The sequence below is a fragment of the Pseudophryne corroboree genome, chromosome 5, assembly GCF_028390025.1.
Source record: "Pseudophryne corroboree isolate aPseCor3 chromosome 5, aPseCor3.hap2, whole genome shotgun sequence".
Lineage (NCBI taxonomy): Eukaryota > Metazoa > Chordata > Amphibia > Anura > Myobatrachidae > Pseudophryne > Pseudophryne corroboree.
The window spans coordinates 429,454,151-429,477,681 of NC_086448.1; the positions used below are offsets into that span (position 1 = coordinate 429,454,151).

Consider the following 23,531-nt stretch of genomic DNA (forward strand, 5'->3'; position numbering starts at 1 on the left):
GCCTCACAGCAGGACACGGGAACAGACACAGGAATCGACACAGGGACTGACACAGGAATCAACACAGGAAGCAGCTAGTCAGACACTGCTATACAGGAGCTCAGGGACTGGCAGGAACCAGGTCAGACTTCAAGCAGACTGAAAACCAAGAAATATCACCAGCATCTGTGAATTGCAGTCAGCCAGCATATAACAGAGAGGCCTAATTAATAATCCCATGCAGCTGCCCTGTTGCATGATTCCAAACTGACAAGATGCAATTAGCAGCCAGGTGAGGCTGAACACATGGGAACAAGCTGCAATTACACAGACTCACCAGCGGCAGCAGACAAGAGTATTCTAAAACAGAGCAACAGGAAATCCTGGCATGCAAGACAACTTTATAAACATAAAATACAGAACAAAACTGCAAAACAGGAATGAGCCACAGCCGTGGCTCATAACAATAAGTTTGGTGGAGAAATTTAAAATGGATCTCCTGGAGTTAGGCGGAATGTAGGGCCTTCAAACTAGAAGGAAGGGGGAACAAGAAGCAATCCACAGATGGAGCCCAGGACTAATCACTTGACCATTTAGATAACATAGGGGTCCAAAGAACGTCAGACTTGCTAGATAGCAAATCATGGTACAACCGGCTGACCTTATAAGAGAAATTTGGCAGTGTTAATAATAGAGGAAATAAAGGATCACTCCTCCGCTCGTGCACAGGAGGAATAGGGAGAGATTGCACAAAGTGACGGATTTGAAGGAACACACCGTGTCTCTCAGCTAAATCCGCAAATGACAACACATTCCCACCAGGGTCAAATATGTACTAAATAAGGGCTATACCCCTAGACTTCCACGTGAGAAATTTGGTATTGTCTAAAGGTGGAGTGAAACAGGGGTTTCCGCAGAAGGGAATAAAAAGGGAATATTCCGGGTTTCTATGTAACGCTTTATTAATGACCCACCACGAGAGGTAAGCATCCCAAAAAAGTATGTTCAAATGTGCCATGGGCGGGAGTAGGGTTTTAAGGATATGGAGTAGAGCCTTGAGAATCATAGGGATACATAAGAGCCTGCTCAATATCATAATTCACATACGAAGAAGTACCCAATAACCAGTCTGAAATGTATCTAAAATTCATAGCTCGAAAAAATGCTAAGAGGTCAGGGACGGCTAAACGACCTTCTTTATGAGGGCGTTTAAGTTTAGGATGGGAAATCCTAGACCTCTTGTGGTTCCACAGAAATTTAGAGAACATTTGATTACATAGCAGTCTTTTTGAGGGGGTTGGACAGGTAACATCTGAAGAAGATAAGAGAATTTGGGGAACACAATACTCTTTAAAATAGATACTCTCCCTAATAGGGACACAGGGAGGGAAGACCAAGTGGTCAGTAATTGGGACACTTTGTTAAAGACAGGTGTATAATTAACCGAATATAAATCTGAAATATTTATTGGAATATAAATTCCCAAATATTTTAGTTTAGAGGTATTTAGCTGGAATTGAGTAAGGGTGGGCAAGGAGGGGCATACACAAGCAGTCGGAGTAAGTGGGAAGACTTCAGACTTGGAAGTATTTATAACCTGCAAAAGAGCCAAAATTAGAAATAACTTGCATGACTAGTGGATTAGAGGTCTCAGGATTCAAAAATAAAAAGGAGCATGTCATCGGCGAATAAACTGACATGGAGCTCATGATCCCGGACCAACACTCCCGAGTAACCTGAGAGATGATGCAATTTAATGGCAAGGGGTTCTACAGCGATGGCGAATAACAATGGGGAGAGGGGGCAGCCCTGCCTAGTACCCCTGTGAAGGGGAATGGGATTGGATAAATAACCATTACACATAATACGAGAAGCTGAGGGAGAATACAGAGTGCGCAGCATGTGGATCAAATCCAGCGGAAACCCAAACCTGTCCAGCGTGGTGTATAGGTGGTCCCAGCTAACTAGGTCAAAAGCCTTCTCAGCGTCTAAAGAAAGCACATATTGTGGGTCAGGGTCTCTGCCGCAATGCAACCAACTAGCTGCTGCAATAACTTTCCGAATATTATTAGTGGAGTGTCAGCCTGAAATGAAGCCTGTTTAATCAGGGTGAATAATAGAAGGAAGCAAACCTTTTTAACTACTTTTTAACTATCTGCAATGATTTTCGTAAACAATTTGTAATCAACATTGAGGAGGGAGATAGGGCGGTAAGAACCAGGGAGATGGGGATCTCTACCAGGTTTGGGAAAAAGAAGGACCAGAACATCATTAAAATATAAAGGGAGGGAGCGAGAGGTCAAAATTTTATTAAATACCAGAGTCAGAGGGTCTAACAATTTAGGTTAAAGCATCTTATAAAATTCTCCGGAGAATCCATCAGGCCCAGGGGCTTTTATGGGTTTAAGGTTCTTAATAGCTGTTTTGACTTCTCGGGTGGTAATCGGGGAGCAGAGGCCCTCAGCCACTGATAGCGGTATTTGAGGCAAGGAAACAGAGTCCCAAAAAGAATGTTTAGCCTGTTTATCAATAGGGGGGTGGGAATATATGTCAGTGTAGAATTCTGGGAGGAGCTGCGCCATATCCACAGATTTAGTAGCTAACAAAGCATCAGCGCGTTAAAGCATATGGATCACTGAAGAAGGCACTGAACCCTTCAGAAGATTGGAAAGGAAGCGGCCCGTCTTATTGCCAAATTTATAAAAGCAATGATTTTTGTGGAAAGTATGGCGGTCACCCATCATCGCAACTACAGCATTGAACTGTGATTTACAATCTAGGTATAGTTTTTTCAAAGAGGGGGAGGGGCGTTGTTTGAAACATTGATAGGCTTCAGTTAAACTACGTTGAGAAGCATTTCTTCCTCGAGGAGACATATTCGATAAGTCTACCGCGGATAACCGCTTTTGAGGTCTGCCAAAACATCAAGGGATCAGTTTCAGAAGTATTTGCATAATCCAGTCTGAACTCCTCCCAGAACACCTCTTATTTATTCCAAAACAGCAGGGAAGAAGTGAAGGCAGTCGGGAAACACCAGCATTTAAATGAACCACAATCTAGTTAAGTAGCAAGGGATGCCCATACTAACGCATGGTCCGAGGGAGAGATAGTTTCCATTTGCGCCTCAGTACTCTGGGGGAATTAAGGAATCTGACAACAATAGGAAGTCAATTCTAGATAAAGTGCCATGGGCAGCCGAGAGACACAAGTACTCCCTGTCTGTAGGGTGGAGGAATCTCCAGACATCAGTTAAATGCAACTGATGAGGAAAGATGGGGACACCCATGGCAGGGGGGGAGCATGCACAAGTTGAGGAGTTCGTGATAAGCCTATTAAAAAATACCTTAGAATATGAGTTCGGGGCATATACAGTACATAAAACATGACAAAAACACACCGAAAAAGAGAAGCCATTTTCTGGGTGCACTGAGAACTTCACATTCAAAAAAATAAAATTTTAAAGATAAAACGTATCTTTTATTATATTCCTTTAAAATTTACAGCATTATGAAATATTTTAAAAATATAGAGAATAAGGTAAGTGAAGAAGTATAGAAAAAGTGATATTAAGATAAATTTTTCTCGCCAGAGACTGCCGCAGCTGTCTTCAATGTAGGCCTAATAGCCCCCACTGCTTCTTCAAAGCTCATGAAGGTGGAATTCTATATATTCCCATGTATTATCATATGATGTTGACCAATAGTTTCCACATTACTATTACAGGGAGTGTGTGCAATCACATCCACTTTATGATTATTTTCTCATCAATCTGAGATATCTTGGATACGATCTTCCTCCTTAAAATTCAGCTTTGTTTACACACACATATATATATAAATTTATATATATAAATTTATATATATATATATATACATATAAATATATATATATATATATATATATATATCCCATTTGTAACACATCTTTTCACATGCAATGGATATAATATGTGTATCCTTAAATTAATGCTGTTATACTCTTTATGTTGATACTGTTTCCAGACCCACCACTGTTACATGGATTGAAATACACTACGTGTATTCTTTTCAAAGAATATGATTCATATAGGATGTTATATATCTCTCAGCTGAAATAAAGCTTTATTTTAAACACTTGTGTCCGTTTTGTAACACCTATCTTCACATGTAATAAATACACTGTGTGTGTGTCTCGGTTAATACCATTGTGCTAATGCTTTTTCACCTCCTCCCTTTCTGTATAATGACTCCTATGTTGTTTATATAAGATGAAAAGTGCACTATATATCTCTCCACATTATTATTAGGCATATACATATATAAGGCCAAATCTCCAATATTAGTGGGTAGTTGCACTTTTATACATCAAATCTAAATAGTTAATACTCTCCTCTTATACTTAGTGCTGGTTGTAATATATTGCTACATAAGTTGATTCCATATCCTGTAGCTATTACCAACCCCACATCAATAGTATCTTGAGCTCTTTAATTAGGTCTTAGATAATCGGTAGTGACTCAGCATTAATTGTGTCTCAAGCCCTTTACTCAGGTTCACAAGAAATAATAAATTGTTCGTAGGGAGTTATATAACTAGAATGTGCACCGCTTGACACATTGTATTTTTCTTAAGTGTTTATATTAGGAAGATGTATCTATGTATCATTCCACCCATATTCCATACGCAGTGCTGTCTGGTGTGGTCTGTTTACATACAATGGCTTTCACCGTCTGCTACACACTGCTGGCTGTGACTGTTTTCCAGTGTGCTGATCGTGGCCGTCCCTGGCACTGCCACTGCATGAGACCGGTAACTGGCACTCTCACTGCCCGCGTCCCCACACAGCCATGCTCTGGGTATATGCCGCGTGAGGATTAGATCTAATATTTCCTTTACAGTGGTATTAGACAGCAATCGTCAGTCTCTGTAAAAACGCCAATGCACGTTTCACTGAGGCTGCTTCGTCAGGGCATCAACCTGATTGTCCTGATTGACAGGTTTATATACCCCTCCCTCCATTCCTATAGGTCATCAGACATTCCCATCTTCCATATGTACTGTGTCAATCCTAGTACATATGGAAGATGGGAATGTCTAATACCACTGTAAAGGAAATAATGCTTTAATTATACTAAACTGCCACACTGCCGACTTAACTTGGTGCAATAGGAGAAATACATGTCCTTGTTATATATTGTACTGATTGAACTGTGGGCTTAGGCCGGGAGACGCTGTGTGAGGACGTGGGCGGTGAGAGCGCCAATTAGATGTGATCCTCACGCGACGTCTACCCGGAGCATGGCTGTGTGGGGACGCTGGCGGTGAGAGCGCAGGTTACCGGTCTCACGCAGCGGCAGTGCCGGTGACGGCCACGATCAGCACACCGGAAAACAGTCACAGCCGGCAGTGTGTAGCAGACGGTGAAAGCCATTGTATGTAAACAGACCACACCAAACAGCACTGCGTATGGAAAATGGGTGGAATGATACATAGATACATCTACCTAATATAAACACTTAAGAAAAATACAATGTGTCAAACGTTGGACATTCTAGTTATATAACTCCCTGCGAAAAATGTATTATTTCTTGTGAACCTGAGTAAAGGGCTTGAGGCATCATTAATGCTGAGTCACTACCGATTATCTAAGACCTAATTAAAGAGCTCGAGATACTATTGATGTGGGGTTGGTAATAGCTACAGGATATGGAATCAACTTATGTAGCAAATGATTACAACCAGCACTAAGTATAAGAGGAGAGTGTTAACTATTTAGATTTGATGTATAAACTACCCACTAATATAAGAGATTTGGCCTTATATATGTATATGCCTAATAATAATGTGGAGAGATATATAGTGCACTTTACATTTTATATAAACAACATAGGAGTCATTATACAAAAAGGGAGGAGGTGACTCTAGGAAAAGCATTAGCACAATGGTATAAACCGAGACACACACACAGTGTATTTATTACATGTGAAGATAGGTGTTACAAAACGGACACAAGTGTTTAAAATAAAGCTTTATTTCAGCTGAGAGATATAGAACATCCTATATGAATCATATTCTTTGAAAAGAATACACGTAGTGTATTTCAATCCATGTAACAGTGGTGGGTCTGGAAACAGTATCTATATAAAGAGTATAATAGCATTAATTCAAGGATACACATATTATATCCATTGCATGTGAAAAGATATGTTACAAAAGGGATATGTATATATATATATATATATATATATATGTGTGTGTAAACAAAGCTGAATTTTAAGGAGGAAGATCGTATCCAAGATATCTCAGATTGATGAGAAAATAATCATAAAGTGGATGTGATTGCACACACTCCCTGTAATAGTAATGTGGAAACTATTGGTCAACATCATATGATAATACATGGGAATATATAGAATTCCACCTTCATGAGCTTTGAAGAAGCAGTGGGGGCTATTAGGCTTACATTGAAGACAGCTGCGGCAGTCTCTGAAGAGAAAAAAATATTTTAATATCACTTTTTCTATACTTCTTCACTTACCCTATTCTCTATATTTTTAAAATATTTCATATTGCTGTAAATATTAAAGGAATATAATAAAAGATACGTTTTATCTTTAAAACTTAATTTTTTTGAATGTGAAGTTCTCAGTGCACCCAGAAAATGGCTTCTCTTTTTCTGCGTGTTTTTGTCATGTATCCCTAGGCCAAGGGTAGCATTCCATAACTCAAGATAGCAATATGTGGAAATTACATAATCTGAATATAAGGGAATGAGAACATTTATTACCAAATTGCTCCATACTGGTGCAGGAATATTTTTTGTTTTGAGTACATAAAACATATTTTGTGTTATAAAGCATAATCTCTAAAATAAGAAATCTACCAGCGGGGTCACATATGGAGGTAAGGCCCTCGATATGCAAGTTACACTTAGCAAGGACGAGGACACCCCTAGATTTAGAAGAATAAGGAGCATCAGAGAGCACCTGCAAACCTAGAGAACCCAACTTTTGGGCGCATCCGAGGAAAGAAGATGCATCTCTTGTAAGAAGACAAAATCCATATGTAATATATTTAAATAAAGTAGGATCTTCTTCCGTTTAACAGGGGAGTGGATTCCCCCAACATTCCAATGACCTACTTTAATGGACGACATAAGGCAGCACACATTGAGCAATCGTATATAAAAACATCTTGCATACCTGAAAACACTGGAGGGGAGGGAAAGGCACAAGAGGAGGGGAGGAAGGGAGAAGGAAGAAAAACAGTAGAAACATAGAGACAAGAAAAAGAGACCTGCATGGGTGTCCCGCAATAACAATTGTAGGACAAATTCACAGGAAAATAGGAGAGGTATTAACTATATACAGTGAGGAGTACACTGCCCCTAGCCAACTACCACTATACAGAATGGCATAGGGAGGGGGGGGGGGGGTAGGGAGGGGGGGAAAGTGTGAAGCGAGTGGCCAGAACAATGATATTCGCCGTCTAAACAAACTGAAAAAGTATGGAGATCAATTAAGCTCTACATAGAGCCAGCAGTGAACAGACTATGTGAAAACATACAGCAGGAGGAAAATGTATAAGTTGTTATAGTTATACTTCACCCAGAGGACCAGTAGGAGTGCAAAGAAATAGTCCATATAGTCCAACATAGGGACCCACAGTCTAGGAGGTGGGGGAGAGAAAAAGAGGTATTATAAACGGCAACGTGCATGGAGCAGGAAAGTTCCAAGACGAAGTCCATATAGCACATTCAGTCTGACACAGGGTCAGGGGCTGCAGATTCCGAAATGAAAGCAGCGGCATCTTCAGGGGTGGTAAAATCTTTAAAGGATGAGCCATTGAAGATCCTCAGGTGTGTGGGATAAAGCAGTGCAAAATTACGGCCCTCATTTGCCAATTTAGAGCAAATAGGGGAGAACGCCTTGCGGAGCCTGGTGAGCTCTGGGGAGAAATCTTGAAAAAGCAACAGCTTGGCATCATCCCAAACAAGATCTCGTACATGACGGGAAGCAGACCACAGTGCTTCCTTATGGAGGAAGTTGAGACAGCGAAACAGCACAGCACGTGGACGAGGAGATGTGGAGGAGGGACGGGTGGGACCCGTTCTTTGGGCACGTTCCACCACTAGGTCCGAGCAGAAATCTTGTACTCCAAGGAGATCAGGTAATGTATGTCAGAGAAAATAATAAAGTGCCGGTCCCTTAACTGACTCTGGTAACCCGATGACCCGGAGGTTGTTTTGATGCAACCTATTATCTAGGTCATCAAGATTCAACCACACCAAGGGGGTTATTCCGAGTTGTTCGCTCGGTAAGTTTTATCGCATCGCAGCGATTTTCCGCTTAGTGCGCATGCGCAATGCTCGCACTGCGACTGCGCCAAGTAAATTTGCTATGAAGTTAGGTATTTTACTCACGGCTTTTTCTTCGTTCAGGCGATCGTAATGTGATTGACAGGAAATGGGTATTACTGGGCGGAAACAGGCCGTTTTATGGGCGTGTGGGTAAAAACGCTACCGTTTCCGGAAAAAACGCAGGAGTGGCCGGAGAAACGGGGGAGTGTCTGGGCGAACGCTGGGTTTGTTTGTGACATCAAACCAGGAACGACAAGCACTGAACTGATCGCAGATGTCGAGTAAGGTTGAAGTTACTCAGAAACTGCTACGAGGTGTGTAATCGCAATATTGCAAATACATCGTTCGCAATTTTAAGATGCTAAGATTCACTCCCAGTAGGCGGCGGCTTAGCATGAGCAAATCTGCTAAAATCCGCTTGCGAGCGAACAACTCGGAATGACCCCCCATGTTTTCAGATTTCTGCAGTTTAGCAGAGATGTCAGAAAGTTCAGCAATTTTCTGAAAATTTTCACCAGCGGTATGCTCCACATGTAGTACACGTGTAGCCAACTGCTTATACTGACTTTTGATATCCAGGACAGCCTGTTGCAGAGCAGCAGCATGTAACTGTGCTTGTTCTTGAAACAGAGGCTGCACAGTTTCCTTTACAGCCCTGACTATGTCTTCATAGGACAAATAGTGTGCAGGAGGTTGAGAGGGCAGTGAGCCACCAGCAGCACCAGACCCAGCGGAGGTATGAGGCAGGGGAGGCAGAGGAGCCTGGCCGCCAGCAGGAGCAGCCGCTGTTTGAGCTCCAGGGTCCAGGGAAGCTGCGGCGGCCATCTTGAAAGTGGAGCTGCAGGAGGCTTCAGGTTTGGCGCAGGGTACTTTTCCCTGCATAGCAGGGGCCAAAAAAGTCCATAAAGGGGAGCCAGGGGCACACAGGGAGAGTGGGGAAGCGGACCGCTCAATGGACGCCCAGAGCAGGCGATACAGAGAATTTAGTGGCGGGAGGCACCGGAGCTACAAGGGAGCTGTGTCACTCCATGCAGCACTGGAACCGGAAGTCAGGATCAATCTTTCTTCTAAAAGTGCAGTTATACCACAGCTACCCCATGCAATACCGTGGCACTGTAGGATCCATGAGCTCCAAAATAAATAGCTTTAGAAGATTGGGACATTTCTTGAGTATCAGGGATATGTAGAAAAGTAGCAATTGATATTGCAAACTGTGGGGCAGATGTATTAACCTGGAGAAGGCATAAGGAAGTGATAAACCAGTGATATGTGCAAGGTGATAAACATACCAGCCAATCAGCTCCCATATGTAAATTAACAGTTAGGAGCTGATTGGCTAGTGCATTATCACCTTGCACTCAACACTGCTTTATCACTGGTTTATCACTACCTTATGCCTTCTACGGGTTAATACATCTACCCCAGTATTCTTAATCGCCTTCTTCACAGATTTTCTTGTTATGTCATTTTTCTTGGAATACACATATATCTGTGATTAGATTGATTAAAACCATTGAATTATTGAATGTCCTCGTGTAATGGAAGCTGCAGCAAAATGTGATTTTCTTGTAATTGTTTTCTTCTATTTTCATTATTGTGATTGTTCAATGAGGCAGAGATGGGCAAGTCATAAAGCAGGGGGTTGAGAGAGCAGCACTGAGACTAAGTTATGCAGAAGGATACACTTTGGGTGCCTATACAACCCTTCTCTGGCTCCACTCTCACATATACCTGAGTGGGCTTTTTTCAGCCAATTTTCTTTCTAGTAGCATTATTATTCTTATCCACATTTATCCACATCCAAAGTTGCTTTACAGCAGTGTGTCCTGTTGTCTATTTCACAATTATCAACTGCCATTCAGTTTATAGGTGACGATGCATCAATTATTAGCTGCATCAAACCCACTGTCTAGTAGCACTCAGAAGATAAAGTGCTGATAGAACTCCACGGACTTGTAGCTACTGCCACTGCTTATGTTTTAAAATGAAGCACCTGCAACAAGAAAAAAATATCTTGCCTTTATACGTCTCTCCATATTATGGTGCCATCACTCTCCTCAACAGCTCCCTGGCATCTATCGCTCAGCTCTGAACCATCTCTCAGCAATTTCTGAATGACTTTACCAAGATGTCCTATGCAAAAACAAACAGTTCCATCAACCAATCACTTGAACCAAAAACACTTTGATACAATAGTAGTGAGCAATGCTGGGACCAAACTTTCTCACTGTAGTCATGTACTGCTCATTGACTCTCATAGGGTGTTTAATATTATTACAGGTTGAGTATCCCATATCCAAATATTCCAAAATACGGAATATTCCAAAATACGGAATTTTTTTAGTGAGACTGAGACAGTGAAACCTTTGTTTTCTGATGTCTCAATGTACACACACTTTTTTTTAATACAGAAGGTTATTAAAACTATTGTATTAAATGACCTTCAGGCTGTGTGTATAAGGTTTATATGAAACATAAATGAATTGTGTGTATGTACACAAACTTTTGTTTAATGCACAAAGTTATTAAAAATATTGGCTAAAATTACCTTCAGGCTGTGTGTATAAGGTGTACAGTATATGAAACATAAATGCATTCTGTGCTTGATTTAGATCCCATCCCCATGATATCTCATTATGGTATGCAATTATTCCAAAATACGGAAAAATCCGATATCCAAAACACTTCTGGTCCCAAACATTTTGGATATGGGATACTCAACCTGTACCACTTCTTGCTAACAAAATTATTTCCATAGACTATATATATATATATATATATATATATAAATAACCTTAGATTTACCTCAGTTATATAGATTAATAGTCATTTGACTCATTTCTCAGATATTTAGATATGATTTCCATTCTGTCTATACTGTGTTGCCTCTTTAATACTAAGTGCAACACGGAGGCCATCGACATCAGTTCACTTTCCTCCATGTTCAACTCACTTCTCTTTCCTATTCTCTCTATCATGCCCTAAATAAGCCACTTCCCTATATAATGCATCCCTTACTTGTGCTTGTGACTGTGTCGCTCCGCCGACCACTGTTCACCCTCGCAGATTAATACCACAACTCTGGCACACCAAATGCACCTGATATCTGCAAAAATGCTCATGTACTGCTAAGCGACAGTGGAGGATACTACACTTCCTCTATTTCAAACTTATGCTCTCATTGTTCAGTGCTATCCTTTCCCTCACTAAGCAGTCATACTTAAAGAATGTCATCTCCTCCCAGCCTTCCAATCCCCGATGCCTCTTTGCCACTGTCAACTCTTCCTCTACACATCCCCACCTCATCTCCCCTCCTCTCCTCGGCCTTTGTCTTGACTTTGCCACTTTCTTCACATCCAAAATTGACTCCACACATCAGGACATCACATTCCACTAGACTTTCAGCAACAATCCACCTCCTTTCCCTTACCACCTCTCCCCATCCTTTTTACCAACTCTGACATCTATTTTCCATGTGAGAAAACAAGAGAAAAGACAAAATGCCCTTGTGTGGAAGCACTCTTTGGGTAAAATATGAAAAAAATGAATGAAAAAAAGTGAATGGAGCTAATGTGTGTATGTTAGAGGTGAGGACCCTTTCGTTGTCCTTCCTCTATAGAATTGGATAAAACGTAACTTTTAATGATGATCTATAGAAAATTTCACTGAAGGTGAACAAAGAAGAATAAACATAAAATCTAGATTGCCATTGTACCAAATAAGGTTCTAGATATGGCAGGTGAAAATATTTAGTGGTTGTTGTATTATTGTTGATAATAAACAATATGTACAAGTCACAGAAAGGATCGGATTGTAAGATAAGCTTAAAAATTGATATTGGATTTCCTGAAAGAAAAAATGGCCCACAGCACCTAGTATTCCCTGGAGGTCTCCCATCCACGTACTGACCAGGCCATACCTGCTTAGCTTCCAAGATCGGACGTGTTCGGGCGCATTCAGGATAGTATGGCCGTGGGCCGATTGTATCAGGAATTACTGGTGATGTTTTGTACTGATTGGAAAAATGGTCAGCTGGAAGGCTGTAAGATTGTGGGGGAGATGTTCTTAAATGTGATCTCCTGGAAAAAGAGGCCCACAGCACCTAGTATTCCCTGGCGGTCTCCCATCCATGTACTAACCAGGCCATACCTGCTTAGCTTCCAAGATCAGACGTGATCGGGCGTATTCAGGATAGTATGGCCGTGGGCCGTTTGTTTCTGGAGATAAGTAAACAATTGTCAGGTTTTAAAAGTATGTGTGGATGGTAATTGACCACAATTTCCTAGGATTAATCCTAGGGAATGGTGATTTGGAAACAAAAAACAAAGTTATTGTTCCCACTGAAGGGTAAGGGGTGCTGCTGGTGACCAGCAAAGTGATAGTTAAATGAGCCTGCAGCAAGATAATCTGGAAAAAAGTGTTTTGGGTGTTAAACAAAAAAAGAGAGGTTTGCTGCTGTACTAAAAGTACCTATCTAAAGGTTTTCATGCTATAAGTAGCAAATATTTTTGATCAGATATAATTAAATTAATAACAGCTGAGAAAAAACATGTATTCCTGTTTAACCAAGATTGTAATGGTTAACAAGGCAGTTATTGATTAACTGCAAGTAGGTTCAATCCTAGAGATAGTAACTGCTGAGAAAAAAAACATGTATTCCTGTGTTGATCAAGATTGTAATGGCTGACAAGGCAGTTATTGATTAACTGCAATTAGGTTCAATCCTAGAGATATTAACAACGCAAAGACTTAGATTATTGGTCCCAATGGGGAGGTCTGATGCGTTGTTGAAATGCCGACACAATGTTTGTAGTTGTCACTACCTATTAAGTTTGTCTGCTGTACATAGCCTGTAATCAGATAAATCTACAGAAGATTGATTAAATTGGCGCAGCAGAGAAAACAGTCTTATTTGTCCATATATGCAAACTTAAAAAGCTTATAGTACATGTCCTTGATCAATTAATTAAATAGATTCAATCCTGAATGAAAAAGTACAGAGCATGAAGTAACGTTGCTGGACCCAAATTAATGCCAACTTAAAAAGCTTATAGTACATGTCCTTGATCAATTGATTGAATAGATTCAATCCTGAATGAAAAAGTACGGAGCATGAAGTAACGTTGCTGGACCCAAATTAAGGGTCTGGAGCGCTGTTAGAAAAACGGACACAATGATAAAGATTAAATGTTACCACTTCCAATGATGTAGATATCCTTTGGAGAAAGGTGGCTGTAGTTTGATTGAGAATCGTGTCCGTGCCCCGTGTTCTGTGACCGTGCGGCCGCCCGTTCCGGAGAGGGCGAAGCCGCGATGACGTCACTGAATGGACGTCAGAATCCGACGTACGTTTCACCTGTGAGCTAGGCTTGTTCACGGAAGCCCTGTGCTCTCTGTCCGCCTGCTCTCCATATAAATAGGATGCACGGAGGAGTTGATTGCAATTAGATGTAGTGCAGCTGAATTTATTAGAGATCGTAAATGGGATTAATTGGGGTAAAGGAAGTTTGGTATTCTGGAAGAAGTAATCAATATATTAATATATTAATTAGCATACTGGAGCTTAGGTGTGGTGGACTGAATAGTCCGAGCAGACAAATTGGATGATTTTGATTATCCTAGAGACATATTGATAATTTTAAACTGTGTATTGTGACACATATGCATGGATCTGAGCTATGAAGTCAAAATATCGCAAAGATTGGTTGAACATTGGATTGTGAGAAAATAAAAGGTTAAATATTGTTAAATGATGTGAAAAATGAATAAACGTTGGAATATACTTGTGCATGAAAAATTAATGGAAAATGTGTGAACTAATATATATGGAAACAATTGTGTCCATATGTGAGAATATATGTGAAAATGTATTGACAAATTTATGTATTTAATTTAATACTAAATTGGGTAAAAGAAATATAAAATAATGAAATATAATATGATATGAAATAAATGAAATGAAAAAATGGATAATATAAAAATATGAGATTATATAAAAATAATAATAAAAATAGGAATGAAAAATGAAAATTATGAAATATAAAAAAAAAAAAAATATAATGAATATAAGTTGAAATATAAATTGATTGCAGCGGTGGGCTAAGGATAATGAGATTGACTGGTGGGATTGGGTGATGGGTAGCAAAAGTGGGGGTGCGAAAAGCGTGATGAAGAGGTACCAGAGGTGGGGGAGAAGAAGGGGGGGGGGAATGAAATGTGGATGGAGAAAAGGGGGGGGGGGGGGTTGGGGTTGTGGGGGTGTTGGGGGTTGGGGTTGGCGGTTGGGGAAAGGTTTTGTGTTGGGACTGTGGTGCCTGTATGAGGTCTGGAGGTTGTGTGATGTTGTGTGAAAGCATGGTGGTTGGCCAATCTGTGAGAATGTGAAAGAAAAAGGGAATGGAAAAAGGGGAAATGGGAATAAATGGTGGATGAGGGAATGGGATGGGATATTGAAAGGAGGAAAAAGGGGGAAAATGGGATGGGATATTGAAAGGAGGAAAGAAGGGGAAAAATGGGGTGGAAACAGAAGAGAGGAAAGTGAATGGTGGCAGTGAGAGTATGTAGAGTTTGAATGGCGAACGATGAGTGAGGACTATGTTATTTTGGGTTAATGAATTAGTAAGTGAATGTGTGAACAGTGATGAAGAGTAAATCTAATTTGGAGGAAGGGTGACCTTGGAGGATAATGAGTGAGTGAATGAGTAGGAGGGCTGTTTGTGGGTGATTGAGGTGAGTGGAGAAATGATTGCTGGAAATGGAGATTGAAAGGGAGGCAAGGAAGGAAAAAGGGAGAGAATTGGGAGGAGGGGGGGGGTTTGTGGGGGGGGGGAAGGAAAGAAATCGTCCCCAATCTCGACGATATCCATCCAGAAGGAGGAAATAAAAGAATCCACCATTTCAAGCTTGAAAATAATAAATCTATCTACTCATAACCTAACACAAGATCAAACCGAGGTTTTGGAGAAGGGTCTCTCTTTTTCACCCACCACCAACTTCAATCGTTTCAAATGGGAAACTCACCTCAGACTCTTTGGTCGCAAACTCCTTTTAAAAAAACACTTCAGCAAGAGCGACATGGGACAACCTTTCACTAGTGAATTATCAGATCTATCTCTTCAAGAATAGGAAGCGCTACTTAATTTGGAAGAAATATCTGGAGGACCAATTCCTTCAACTACAAGACCAATATGCAAAAAACGGTCCACCTTTTATCCCCAGGACAATATATGCCCTGAGGTGAAAGTTTTTCTTAATTTAGTGTCTCGTGACTTTGACACACTGTATCGACAACAGCGAACACAGAGAACTGCTGGTAATCTAACGAAAAATCAAAAAGATGCTCTAAAGGAGATTCAAGAATGGGATGATGTCCAAATTAAAATGTCAGACAAAGGGGGTAACATAGTGATATGGCCAACAACATTATACCTCAAAGAGGCGAATAGACAATTAAAAGATGCCACCTGCTATAAGACCACATTATTTAATCCAACATCCAACTTTCAAACTCTATACAACAAAATTATCAATAAACATCTACAACTTGGAACAATCACCAAAGTTGAATGGGATTATCTCAATACACCACACCCTCGGACCCCAACTCTATATTTACTGCCAAAGATACACAAAAATCTGGAAAATCCGCCTGGCCGACCCATAATCTCAGGCAATGGGGGTCTATTGGAAAAAGCTAGCTGCTTCCTAGATGTCCACTTGAGACAACATGTTCTGAGCCTTCCCTCCTACATCAAAGACACGACTGATGCTCTTAAAAAAATCCAGGGCATACACCTGGAGGAAACTTACCTATTGGTAGGACTTGACCTCGAATCTTTATATACCTCCATCAAACATGATCTGGGCATAAATGCCGTTAAATATTTTCTATCCATGGAAGGGCCATGTGCTTTCCATGATTTCTTATTGGAACTACTTCACTTTGTACTGAATCATAATTACTTCCTATTTAACAACCAATTCCACATTCAAATCAGAGGGACCGCCATGGGGGCGGCATGTGCCCCCACCTACGCTAATCTTTTCTTAGGATGGTGGGAACGCGAAATAGTCTTCCACGATAATCAAGAAGAATATACCAACCACATCGTCATTTGGATACGTTTCATTGACGACATCTTCTTGATCTGGGATGGCACACAACACAAATTGGAACAATATATTTCATTTTTGAATAAAAACAACATCAATCTCAAATTCACCTATGTCAGCAGCAAAGTCAGTATTCCCTTCCTAGACCTCAGGATATATCGGGATTCAGAGAATAACATAGCAACGGAGATCTTTAGAAAGGAAACCTCTACCAACAGCCTCTTACATTCATCCAGTGGTCATTTTCCTCCTACCATCAAGAACATCCCCAAAGGAGAATTTCTCAGACTGAAACGTAATTGTTCAGATGAATCTACTTTCAAGTCTAAGAGTCTTGAATTAACTGTGAGATTAAAAGAACGGGGTTATAGTAATCGCTTAATCAAGAAAGCAAGATCAGAAGTTGAGAGAGTGTCACGTGACTCTCTGGTATTCCAAGAAAGGAAGCCCAAGGAAGATAAATCTACACTGAGATTTATAGGTGACTTTTGCAGCAACTGGAAAGAAGCCAGAAGAATACTACAATCTCATTGGCATATCTTGCAAATGGATGGAGATCTAGCCAAACATATTGGAGATAATGTAAGTATGAGCTGGCGCAGAGCACCCAATCTAAAAGATAAACTGGTCAGGAGTCATTTCTCACACTCATCAAAACCTAGAACGACTCTAAAGGGTAGTTACCCATGCGGTGATTGTCGTGCATGTCCACATGTCAAGAACTACACAAATATAACAGACAAATTCAACCAACTGATCAAGATTGATGATTACTTTAACTGCAAGACAGTGAATGTAATCTATTGCATCACATGCCCATGTAAACTCAAATATGTAGGCATGACATCACGCATGCTCAAAGTGAGAACTCTTGAGCATATAGGGAATGTACGCAATGCCAAGTCGGACACAGCCAGATTCAAGAAACTCACTACAGTTGCTAGACATTTTCTTCATCATCACAACAGCAAAACTGATGACCTCAGCGTTTTTTGTCTTGAACACGTCAAACTGGGACTAAGAGGAGGGGACATCAATGAAGCTCTACAAAAGAAAGAATCAGAATGGATCTTCCGATTGGACACCCTCATGCCAAAGGGTCTCAACGAATATATTAATTACAGTGTCTTTCTCTAAATTATAGGTAGCCAGGTTGTCATTCATCCAAGAACTCACCTGTAATCAGTTTTTCAGTTTTTAATAATTTTATTCACCATCACTTCTTTACATATCTCAATTTCCCAGTCTCCCTCCCTCTCTCCCCAATAAATTTCCTTTCCCCTTCCCTCCCCCTTTTTCCCCTTCTCCTATCCCAGTCCATCTTTCCCCCCCTTTTCTTTCCTCCCCCCCCCCCACAAACCCCCCCCCCTCCCAATTCTCTCCCTTTTTCCTTCCTTGCCTCCCTTTCAATCTCCATTTCCAGCAATCATTTCTCCACTCACCTCAATCACCCACAAACAGCCCTCCTACTCATTCACTCACTCATTATCCTCCAAGGTCACCCTTCCTCCAAATTAGATTTACTCTTCATCACTGTTCACACATTCACTTACTAATTCATTAACCCAAAATAACATAGTCCTCACTCATCGTTCGCCATTCAAACTCTACATACTCTCACTGCCACCATTCACTTTCCTCTCTTCTGTTTCCACCCCATTTTTCCCCTTCTTTCCTCCTTTCAATATCCCATCCCATTTTCCCCCTTTTTCCTCCTTTCAATATCTCATCCCATTCCCTCATCCACCATTTATTCCCATTTCCCCTTTTTCCATTCCCTTTTTCTTTCACATTCTCACAGATTGGCCAACCACCATGCTTTCACACAACATCACACAACCTCCAGACCTCACACAGGCACCACAGTCCCAACACAAAACCTTTCCCCAACCGCCAACCCCAACCCCCAACACCCCCACAACCCCAACCCCCCCCCCCTTTTCTCCATCCACATTTCATTCCCCCCCCCTTCTTCTCCCCCACCTCTGGTACCTCTTCATCACGCTTTTCGCACCCCCACTTTTGCTACCCATCACCCAATCCCACCAGTCAATCTCATTATCCTTAGCCCACCGCTGCAATCAATTTATATTTCAACTTATATTCATTATATTTTTTTTTTATATTTCATAATTTTTCATTTTTCATTCCTATTTTTATTATTATTTTTATATAATCTCATATTTTTCTATTATCCATTTTTTCATTTCATTTATTTCATATCATATTATATTTCATTATTTTATATTTCTTTTACCCAATTTAGTATTAAATTAAACACATAAATTTGTCAATACATTTTCACATATATTCTCACATATGGACACAATTGTTTCCATATATATTAGTTCACACATTTTCCATTAATTTTTCATGCACAAATATATTCCAACGTTTATTCATTTTTCACATCATTTAACAATATTTAACCTTTTATTTTCTCACAATCCAATGTTCAACCAATCTTTGCGATATTTTGACTTCATAGCTCAGATCCATGCATATGTGTCACAATACACAGTTTAAAATTATCAATATGTCTCTAGGATAATCAAAATCATCCAATTTGTCTGCTCGGACTATTCAGTCCACCACACCTAAGCTCCAGTATGCTAATTAATATATTAATATATTGATTACTTCTTCCAGAATACCAAACTTCCTTTACCCCAATTAATCCCATTTACGATCTCTAATAAATTCAGCTGCACTACATCTAATTGCAATCAACTCCTCCGTGCATCCTATTTATATGGAGAGCAGGCGGACAGAGAGCACAGGGCTTCCGTGAACAAGCCTAGCTCACAGGTGAAACGTACGTCGGATTCTGACGTCCATTCAGTGACGTCATCGCGGCTTCGCCCTCTCCGGAACGGGCGGCCGCACGGTCACAGAACACGGGGCACGGACACGATTCTCAATCAAACTACAGCCACCTTTCTCCAAAGGATATCTACATCATTGGAAGTGGTAACATTTAATCTTTATCATTGTGTCCGTTTTTCTAACAGCGCTCCAGACCCTTAATTTGGGTCCAGCAACGTTACTTCATGCTCCGTACTTTTTCATTCAGGATTGAATCTATTCAATCAATTGATCAAGGACATGTACTATAAGCTTTTTAAGTTGGCATTAATTTGGGTCCAGCAACGTTACTTCATGCTCTGTACTTTTTCATTCAGGATTGAATCTATTTAATTAATTGATCAAGGACATGTACTATAAGCTTTTTAAGTTGGCATATATGGACAAATAAGACTGTTTTCTCTGCTGCGCCAATTTAATCAATCTTCTGTAGATTTATCTGATTACAGGCTATGTACAGCAGACAAACTTAATAGGTAGTGACAACTACAAACATTGTGTCGGCATTTCAACAACGCATCAGACCTCCCCATTGGGACCAATAATCTAAGTCTTTGCGTTGTTAATATCTCTAGGATTGAACCTAATTGCAGTTAATCAATAACTGCCTTGTCAGCCATTACAATCTTGATCAACACAGGAATACATGGTTTTTTTCTCAGCAGTTACTATCTCTAGGATTGAACCTACTTGCAGTTAATCAATAACTGCCTTGTTAACCATTACAATCTTGGTTAAACAGGAATACATGTTTTTTCTCAGCTGTTATTAATTTAATTATATCTGATCAAAAATATTTGCTACTTATAGCATGAAAACCTTTAGATAGGTACTTTTAGTACAGCAGCAAACCTCTCTTTTTTTGTTTAACACCCAAAACACTTTTTTCCAGATTATCTTGCTGCAGGCTCATTTAACTATCACTTTGCTGGTCACCAGCAGCACCCCTTACCCTTCAGTGGGAACAATAACTTTGTTTTTTGTTTCCAAATCACCATTCCCTAGGATTAATCCTAGGAAATTGTGGTCAATTACCATCCACACATACTTTTAAAACCTGACAATTGTTTACTTATCTCCAGAAACAAACGGCCCACGGCCATACTATCCTGAATACGCCCGATCACGTCTGATCTTGGAAGCTAAGCAGGTATGGCCTGGTTAGTACATGGATGGGAGACCGCCAGGGAATACTAGGTGCTGTGGGCCTCTTTTTCCAGGAGATCACATTTAAGAACATCTCCCCCACAATCTTACAGCCTTCCAGCTGACCATTTTTCCAATCAGTACAAAACATCACCAGTAATTCCTGATACAATCGGCCCACGGCCATACTATCCTGAATGCGCCCGAACACGTCCGATCTTGGAAGCTAAGCAGGTATGGCCTGGTCAGTACGTGGATGGGAGACCTCCAGGGAATACTAGGTGCTGTGGGCCATTTTTTCTTTCAGGAAATCCAATATCAATTTTTAAGCTTATCTTACAATCCGATCCTTTCTGTGACTTGTACATATTGTTTATTATCAACAATAATACAACAACCACTAAATATTTTCACCTGCCATATCTAGAACCTTATTTGGTACAATGGCAATCTAGATTTTATGTTTATTCTTCTTTGTTCACCTTCAGTGAAATTTTCTATAGATCATCATTAAAAGTTAAGTTTTATCCAATTCTATAGAGGAAGGACAACGAAAGGGTCCTCACCTCTAACATACACACATTAGCTCCATTCACTTTTTTTCATTCATTTTTTTCATATTTTACCCAAAGAGTGCTTCCACACAAGGGCATTTTGTCTTTTCTCTTGTTTTCTCATGTAGGCTAACTACAAAATCCATGGGAGCACCGCCAAAACTCAGTACTATTTATGATTTACAATAATAGTCAATACTTTGGTACCTTATAGATATCTTTCTTTTTATCTACAATTTTTACTTTTTAAGCTGGTGCAGATCCACAACCTCGTTTTGACATCTATTTCCCATGTATCTGGCAAGGAAGTCATGGTCCTCCCCTGTATTGTCTACAACCGCATTACTGCCTTTCCTTCTTCCCACTCACTGCTTCACCCATTCCTGTCTAGCTTCCATTCTCTCCACTCCACTGAAACTGCCCTCACAAAACTCTGCAATGCAGTGGCGTGCGGTGAGGTCAGTGGCTGGTGAGGCACTGCAGCCATAATGTCCGCAGAGTCCCACTGATGCCCGCTACCGCCTCCGAGCTGATGCCTGCTACCTAGTAGCGGCTCTTGCCATGGGCAAGCAATGTTTTTGCCCGGGGCGCAGCTGTCCTGAGTGCTCCACCACCGCCGCCATGACAAGAGCCGCTACTGGTGCCGTGCGGTGCGCCTGACGTCATCGCGCACCGCACGGCATTGTGTGAGTGGCTGCAGATTCTAGAGGTCATAATTGACCTCTATTGTCTGTGCAGTGTGTGGCACTATGGGAGAGATGTCATGACGTCTCTCCCATAGATCCAAGGAGCGGCAGCCAGAGACAGAGGACATCAGCAGCAGATGGGAAGCAGGAGCGGGGCTGGTGAGTATTATTTTTATTTGTAAGCGTCTACTGAGGGCACAGCTACAGGGGGCAAAACTACTAGTTGCACATCTACTGAGTGCACAGCTACAGGGGGCAGAACTACTGTGGGAACATCTACTGGGGGCAAAACTACAGGGGGCACAGCTACTGGGGGCACAGCTACAGGGGGCACAACTCTACTGGGGGCATAACTGAACATGCCCCTTCCCTATGAAGCCATGCCCTATATTTTGCCACGCGCCGTAGGTACGCATTAACCCTTTTTTGCCTATTGAGGGTGGGGGGCACCAAAAGTAACTTTCGCCCTTGGCGCCACAAGGTCTAGAACTGGCCCTGCTGCTACCTTCACTATCCCTGTATGCGCTGCAGGCACACGTGCTCCAAAAAAACTGGTTGTGGCCTCACACCAATAGGTGTGGCCATATGGTGAGGAGAGGATGATGGAAAGGCAGAAGGTGACAGGAGAGAGATAGTGATGGGGAGACAGTGATGCAGGGGAGATACAGTGGGTGACAGGGAGAGGGTGATGCCAGGGTGAGGGTGACAGGGAGAGGGTGATGCCAGGGAGAGTATGACAGCAGTGGGTGACAGGGAGAAGGTGACAGCAGTGCGTGATGCCAGGGAGAGAAGCTGGTGACAGAAAGAGGGTGACAGTGAGAGGGTGCCAGCTGTGGGTGATAGAGAGAGGGTGATGCCAGGAGAGAGTGACAGCAGTAGGTGACAGGGAGAGGGTGATGCCAGGGAGCTGGTGACAGGAAGAGGGTGACAGTGACATGGTGACAGCAGTGGGTGGCAGAGAGAGGGTACCAGCACTCAGTACCAGCTGTGGGTGACAGGGAGAGGGTGACAGCAGTTGATGCCAGCTGTGGGTGACAGTGGAGGGTGACTGGGAAAGGGTGATACTAGGGAGAGCATTACTGTCCCACTCTGTCAGTAGTATGCATATAGGATGCAATCAAGATGCCGCCGGCCGGAATCCCGGCGGTCGAAATACCGACGCCGGAATCCCGACCGCCACAATCCCGACATATTCTCCCTCCGTGGGTGTCCACGACACCCATAGAGGGAGAATATAATAGTGTGCCGAGCGTGGCGAGCGAAGCGAGCCCGCAAGGGGCTGCGTTCTGCTCGCCACCCCTGTCGGGATTGTGTGATCGGGATTCCGGCGTCGGTATTTCGACCGCCGGGATTCCGGCCGGCGGCATTTAGTACTGATCCCATGCATACAGCATATGCAGTACAGCCTTGGGTCCCCAATACAGCATGGGTGAGCTTAGCCCATGTCAAAATAAAGTGCCCACCAATCTCAGCCAGCCGTGGCCCACGCCGATATCAGAGAGAGGAATTACCAAACCTGCTCCCTATGGTGGGGCTGCTCTTCCTCCAGCAGTTCCACTTTTACAGGGCTGCGTGGCATGCGCTGGTCGGTGAGTGCACCGCAGGCTGTTGGAGCCAGAGCAAGAGAGCAGAGAGAGGAGAGGAGATCTCTGCCACAGGGATGGATTAAGCCTTCAGGGAGCCCAGGGCACCATGCCTCTGGATGTGCCCGCCATGCCTCCGCCCCCTGTGCAAGTCCATATTGATAAAGCGGTTACACCTATAAACTTCTCAGTGTTTCAATTTTATAACTGAAAATTTTTCATAAAATGTAAACGTTGATAAGTATACAGATGTAACCGCCTTACCATTA

At 41.7% G+C, this 23,531-nt stretch overlaps 4 pseudogenes; 2 read left to right on the forward strand and 2 right to left on the reverse strand.

Annotated features, from left to right (window-relative positions):
• Positions 1–12,176: 12,176 nt before the first annotated feature.
• On the reverse strand, positions 12,177–12,294 carry LOC134931134 (5S ribosomal RNA; annotated as a pseudogene).
• A 112-nt stretch (positions 12,295–12,406) lies between these two features.
• Positions 12,407–12,524, reverse strand: LOC134930719 (5S ribosomal RNA; annotated as a pseudogene).
• Positions 12,525–20,384: 7,860 nt separating this feature from the next.
• Positions 20,385–20,502, forward strand: LOC134930720 (5S ribosomal RNA; annotated as a pseudogene).
• A 112-nt stretch (positions 20,503–20,614) lies between these two features.
• LOC134931146 (5S ribosomal RNA) lies at positions 20,615–20,732 on the forward strand (annotated as a pseudogene).
• The last annotated feature ends 2,799 nt before the right edge of the window (positions 20,733–23,531 follow it).